The sequence below is a fragment of the Erythrolamprus reginae genome, chromosome Z (assembly GCF_031021105.1).
Source record: "Erythrolamprus reginae isolate rEryReg1 chromosome Z, rEryReg1.hap1, whole genome shotgun sequence".
Lineage (NCBI taxonomy): Eukaryota > Metazoa > Chordata > Lepidosauria > Squamata > Dipsadidae > Erythrolamprus > Erythrolamprus reginae.
In genome coordinates, this window is record NC_091963.1 from 90,834,565 (window position 1) to 90,840,564 (window position 6,000).

Sequence of the window (6,000 nt, forward strand, 5' to 3'; positions counted from 1 at the left end):
TGCTTAATTATAAAGAAATGAAAGGACTTAGTTTGCATTAATATTTGTAAAATTTATGTGTTACCAAAGTATGCATAAATAATTACCATATTACTGTATAAGACGCACGGGTATATAAGACACACCTAGATTTTAGAGGAGGAAAACAAGGAAAAAAGTATTTTGAACCAAATGGTGTAGTATTATATTGTTTGATAAAATATCAGTGTAGCAGAATACTTTTTGCAACCATGTATACTTTTTAAAATGATGTATACTTTTAAAAACCATGTACACTTCTTACAAACTTCAAACTTGACAGCTTCAAAACTTGTGAACTTCAACTCCCAGAATTCCTCCACCAGCCTTAAACCTGCCAGGTTTGAAGACCCTTGTACTTCTAACACCTAACTCAGTGGTCTTCAAACTTGACAGCTTTAAGACTAGTGGACTTCAACTCTCAGAATTCCTCCACCAGTCATGCTACCTCAGGAATGGGAGCTGAAGTCAACAAGCCTTAATCTTGCCAGGTTTGAAGACCCTTGCCTTTTCCTTCCTGTTGTTCCATTCACCAGAGACCCTTGTATTTTCTTGCAAAATGGTGTTGCGGTTGAATCAGCTGGAGGTGATGATGGGCTATTTAAAAACAAAGAGACCATTAAAGGCGACTTTCCTTTGCAGAGACGTTTAAGAGTTCCTTGGGGGATTGCTAGGCATTTTGACCTATTATTTGTGCTGTAATTGAAGATCCTTAGCGATTTGTTGTTTTTGATCTCGTCTCTTTCACGTTTTGTTCTTTTCAGTTTTTGTGCCAGTTCCTCTTGTGCTATTATATTAATTTTATGTTTTGTTGTATTTAACTCTTCTAATAGTTTTGTGTCGGAGGTTTTTTTTTTGCAAGTCTCTTTCCAGCGTTTTTAAACTTGTGGTCAATTCATTTATTTTATTTATTTTGTTTTTATTATATGATACCTGAAATGCTATTGATAGCCCTCTGACATAAGCTTTTGTGGTGTCCCATAGATTGAATATTGTGGTATCATCATTTTTGTTTATCTGTGAGAAAAGTTTTAATTCTTTTTCCAGCATATTAACACATGCTTTCTCTTTAATTATTGTCTGGTTTACTGTCCACCTTTTAATTACATTTTTATTGGAGTCTTTCCATTTTATACTCAGAGGATTATGATCTGCCCATGTATTAGGGAGAATTTTACATTCTGTTGTTCCATTTATTAGTTCCTGATTTGCCCATGCCATAACTATTCTGGACCAGGATTGGTGCGGGTTTGAAGAAAAGGTGTAGTCAAAAGTATTTGGATAGAAATGTCTCCATATATTGATACTCCTCTGACATCTGCAGAAAAGTATTGGGTAAAGATTTCCTCATTTTCTTTTTTCTTTTATTCTTTGATTTATAATCTCTTTTCCTATCCACTATTGCATTAAAATCGCCAATAATTAACAATTTCTCCCATTTTATTTCCTGCAGTTTTGTGTGAATTTTTGTATAGATTTTTTTTAAATTTATGCTTGGTGCATATATATTAACAATTGTAGTGGTTTTGACTCCTTTGTTGATCTGGACAATCAGAATTCTACTATCCTCATCTGCATATATTAATTTTGAGTTTAACCATGGTTTAATATAGACTGCAATTCCCCCTTTTTTAACTGGTTCCATATAAATTAGCCAACCTTGAATTCTCTAGTGATTGTTGTTGTCCTTTTTTAATGTGAGTTTCTTGAAACCAAATTATATCAAGATTATGCTTTGTTAATTTATGATACACTTCATTTCTTTTTTTGGTAGCATTTAAGCCATTTATGTTTATTGAAAGCAATCTTATTTCTTCCATTATTATTTACTTTTACTTTTTACTTTTGTTTCTTTCCCGCTGTTTTCAATCTGGTGATGGCTCCCTCTCTGTCATTGTTATCCTGTGCCCCTTTTTTTTTCTGTATCCAGCAGGCTTTCTTGTGAGCTTATTTCTTCCCTTGTCTCCCCCTCTCTTCTTCTTTCTTCTCTGACCTCGTGTTTCTCTATTTCTTTGATGTGTTGTTCATAAAACTCTTTTGCTTCTTCCATGGAATTTATTCTATGTTTTTTTACCAAGCAGTATAATTAACATACCCTCCAGAATCAGCCATTTAAAGGGGACTCTATGGCGGTTTAATTTGGAGGAGAGGAATTGATAAGATCTTCTTTTTTCCCGGACACGTTTTGGGATTTGTTTTAGGACAATTATTTCTTTCCCCTTATAGGTGAGGGTATTACCCCTGACTGCATTATAAACCCCATCTCTGGCTGCCTTCTTGGCGAATCTCACATGGATTTCTTTTGGCAGTTTGTTCCATCGTGCTTAGCTGGTATATAAAAAAGCTTTGAAAAAAGCTGTATTCAGAGTATAAGACGCACCTGAATTTTCAGCCTCTTTTAGGGAGGAAAAAGTGTGTCTTATACTCCAAAAATGCGGCATATGTGATAGTAAGTCCATCATTTTTTGAGGCAGTTTGTTCATTCTTGAACAGTTTTTGCCATTATATTTTTTTCTGATGTCCAACTGAAATGGATCTGTAATTTAAACCCATTTCTTGCCTTCTCTTGCAAAATAGCTCTCAACAATTTTGCTTTGCCTTCTGTATGACAATTATTCATATGCAGCTATCATGTCTCCCACACAGTCTTTCTTTCTAAACATAGGGCTTCCAGCTGCTTGTCATAAATGTTTACTAGGTCACTTGTTTTAGTTGTTTTTTACTAACATGTTCTAATTTTTCAAATCTTTTAAAAAATATGATATCCCAAATTGGACGCATTGTTCTAAATAAGGCATAACAAAAGTACAATAGAGAGGAATGATAACTGCTTGATATTATACTTCTCTTGATACAACTAGCTTTTTTAAAGCAGCTTGTCTGAGCATTTATAAAATCGAACCAATAAACCTATACATTTACCTGATGACCTACTAAGATACACAGATTCCATAACTTTGTCACCCTGTATGATTACCCTTTTCTATATTCATGCCTTAATTTTTTTTACTAATATGTAGGATTTGGCTGGTATCCATGGGTGAAATTAATCTTGCTTATTTCTACTCATTTTTTAAACTTGTCAAAATCCTCCTGAATCATGGGGATGTTTTGCTATTTCATCTGTTTTTGTAATGCCTGAAAATGTAACATTTCCTTATTCTTTTATACATATGCACAAGAATTAGAACATGTTCATGTGGTCTACTATTCAACCCTTCCTTTCAACCTAATCATTTGAATATTCTGATTGAATATGATTATTCAACAAAATCGGCATAGTGTGCTGTCTTCTCTACCAGGATTTCACAAATACTTGGTTTAAGTCAAGATTCATTTGTCTACTAAGTTCCTATGGTTGACTCAACTACTTAGTAATCTGTTCAAAATTTTGCTTGGTATTAATATTATGCTGATGGAGATTACCTAAACTGCTTACTATTTTTGAAGACAGATATTTTTCTTTCTTCAACCCTTTATAGCAGGACTGTCAGACTCCCAGCCCATGGGCCAGATGCATCACACCCTGACCATGGATATGCCTGGTTTAGCACAGGGGGAAGAAAGTTCCAATATGTCATGCGATGCCAATGTGATGAGGTGAGTCACATAGCAGGACATTGCAGGGGGGGGGGGTCAGGCTTTAGAGAAAGTGGGCAATAGATGTTTAAGTGTGTGCCAAGATACCAGGCTCCAGAGAGAGCTGGTGCCCACCTCCAAAGTCAATTGAGCCTCCTCAACAGAATAGTTTATTGTGCCCACCTTCTGCAGCCAAAAACACTTCTTTCTCTTCCTCTGGAAGTGAGACATCAGGCCAGATTCCAAAACAGTTACCGCATTGATCAGAATGTTTTCCAGCCACACAGCAAGGAGGAGCAGAACAAGTGTCACCTGATGAAGAAACAGAACAGCACACTTTCGTTAAATGGCCAACTTTGCTGCAATGATGGCAAGGGGCTGTGAAAAAACAGCAGGTGCTGCAGGGGTGGAGATCCCTGCAGCTGTCACAGGCAGGCATCAGAGGACAGCGTTATTGGGGTGGTGGTGGCTGAGATGGCAGGCGGCAGCGGTTGATTGTGCACATACGGTTGATGGATTCCTCAGCAGCAGAGTTGGCCAGCAGCAGAGTTGACCTGACTGCCGGCAAGAGTTGCAGTCAGCCAGGTGTACTGGAGTTGACAAGAGGCACTGAGACGAGGATGAGTGATGGCGTTGAATTTCCGCTGTCAAAGTGGCGGACATCTCGGCCGCTCTGGATTCATCCAAGGCAGCTGAAAGAGTCAATTCAGGGCATGCGAGAAGTCATCTTTGCAAACACAAATCATGCACCCGCACACCAGTTACTCCAGTACAGAATCATGGAGGTTAGGGAAGTCGCATTTGAGTGCTGCATCCCTCAGAAATGCTACGTACTGATTGATCACTTCTCCTTCGGCTTGGACATGCTGGCAGAATGTAAAATGTCTCACAATCCATGAAGGAACTGGAGCATAATGGTTATGAAGTTTAAAAATAAGTTCATCCTATGGCACAGAGTACACTAACTTGTGGGGCCACCAAAGCGCTGCCTCCTGCCTTGGTGCGCGACTTCTGCCATGGCAGTGGAAGCTGCGGGATGAAAGTGCTGCCAGCCAGAGGGCTGCGAGAGAGGGCTTTCTCCGCGGGCTTCGGGAATGCCCGCCCCCGCCCCTCTCGCAGCCCCTTCGCTGGGAGCGCTTTTGTCCCAAACTTCCAGCAAGGGGGCTGCAGTAGAGGCAGGGCAGGCGTTCCCGAAGTGCTTGGAGAAAGCGCTCTCACAGCCCCCTCGCCATCGGTGCCTACGTTCCGGAGTTCCGCCTCACAGCTGATCACCCTGCCGCCGCCCCACGGCTACTGCCCAATGCCACTGCTGAGAGAAAGAGAGAAAGGGTGGGGGAGAGAGAGATAGCAAGAGAGAGAAGAGAAATAAAGCAATAGAGAGAGAGAAAGAAAACAAGAGAGAAAGAGAGAGATGGAAGGGGGGGAGAGAGAGATAGCAAGAGAGAGAAGAGAAAGAAAGAAAGAAAGAAAGAAAGAGAGAGAGATAGAAAGAAAGAGTGAGAGAGAAAGAAAGCAAGAGAGAGAGAGCAAAAGGGGGGGAGAGAAAGAGAGAGAAATGACTCTTGATTTAAAGCATATGGTAAAAAGCACCCAAATAATAACAGAGAAAAAAACCCCAGCCGTTTGTGTGTGTGTGTGTGTGTGCGTGCGTGAACTCTTGAACCATTTCCAATAGCTCACCTCCAGTTGGAAATGGTTCAAGAGTTCACACACACACACACACACACACACACACACGGGGGAGGAGACAGGGATGGAAAAAGAGAAGATAATAATAGTAATAGATTTTGGTTTGGTTTTATTATTAATTTATTTTAATAAAAAAGAAGGGAATTTTTTTCTTATTTATTTATTTATTTATTTTTCTATGCCGCCCAGTCCCAAAGGGACTGTCGCTCAGACACTATACTTTTCCGCCCACACCGAAAAAAAATTAGAGGGAACATTGACTCTGGCTGATTTTTTTGGAATTCCCCCTGAAAATATGAAGATCTCTGATTACCAACTTTCCATGGAGAAAATCTTCTTGGGATCTCAGATCTGTCAGATAAATTATTGATTCCCCTGCCAAAGACTGTGATTGAATCCCAATACAAATGACAGGTGTTGAGAGATAGAATGGTGAAGTGGGAAACAAAATAGGATAGTGAGCTTTCAAAGTATCAAATGAGACTAGGCACCCTTCTAAAAAGCAATCTTTTTCCAAGATGTATTTTTTAAATCTCTAAGTTCTACAAAAGCCCCACCCTTCCCTTCCAAAAAAGGTCATTTTTCAGTCAAGTTTCCTTAAAAGAATTGGATATGCTATTCACTGCCCCACTGGGACACAGAGCAAAATATTTTGTCTCCTCTCCCTCTGTTGTTTTCTTGTTTTTCTTCTCACAATACACCCTTATTGGAAAG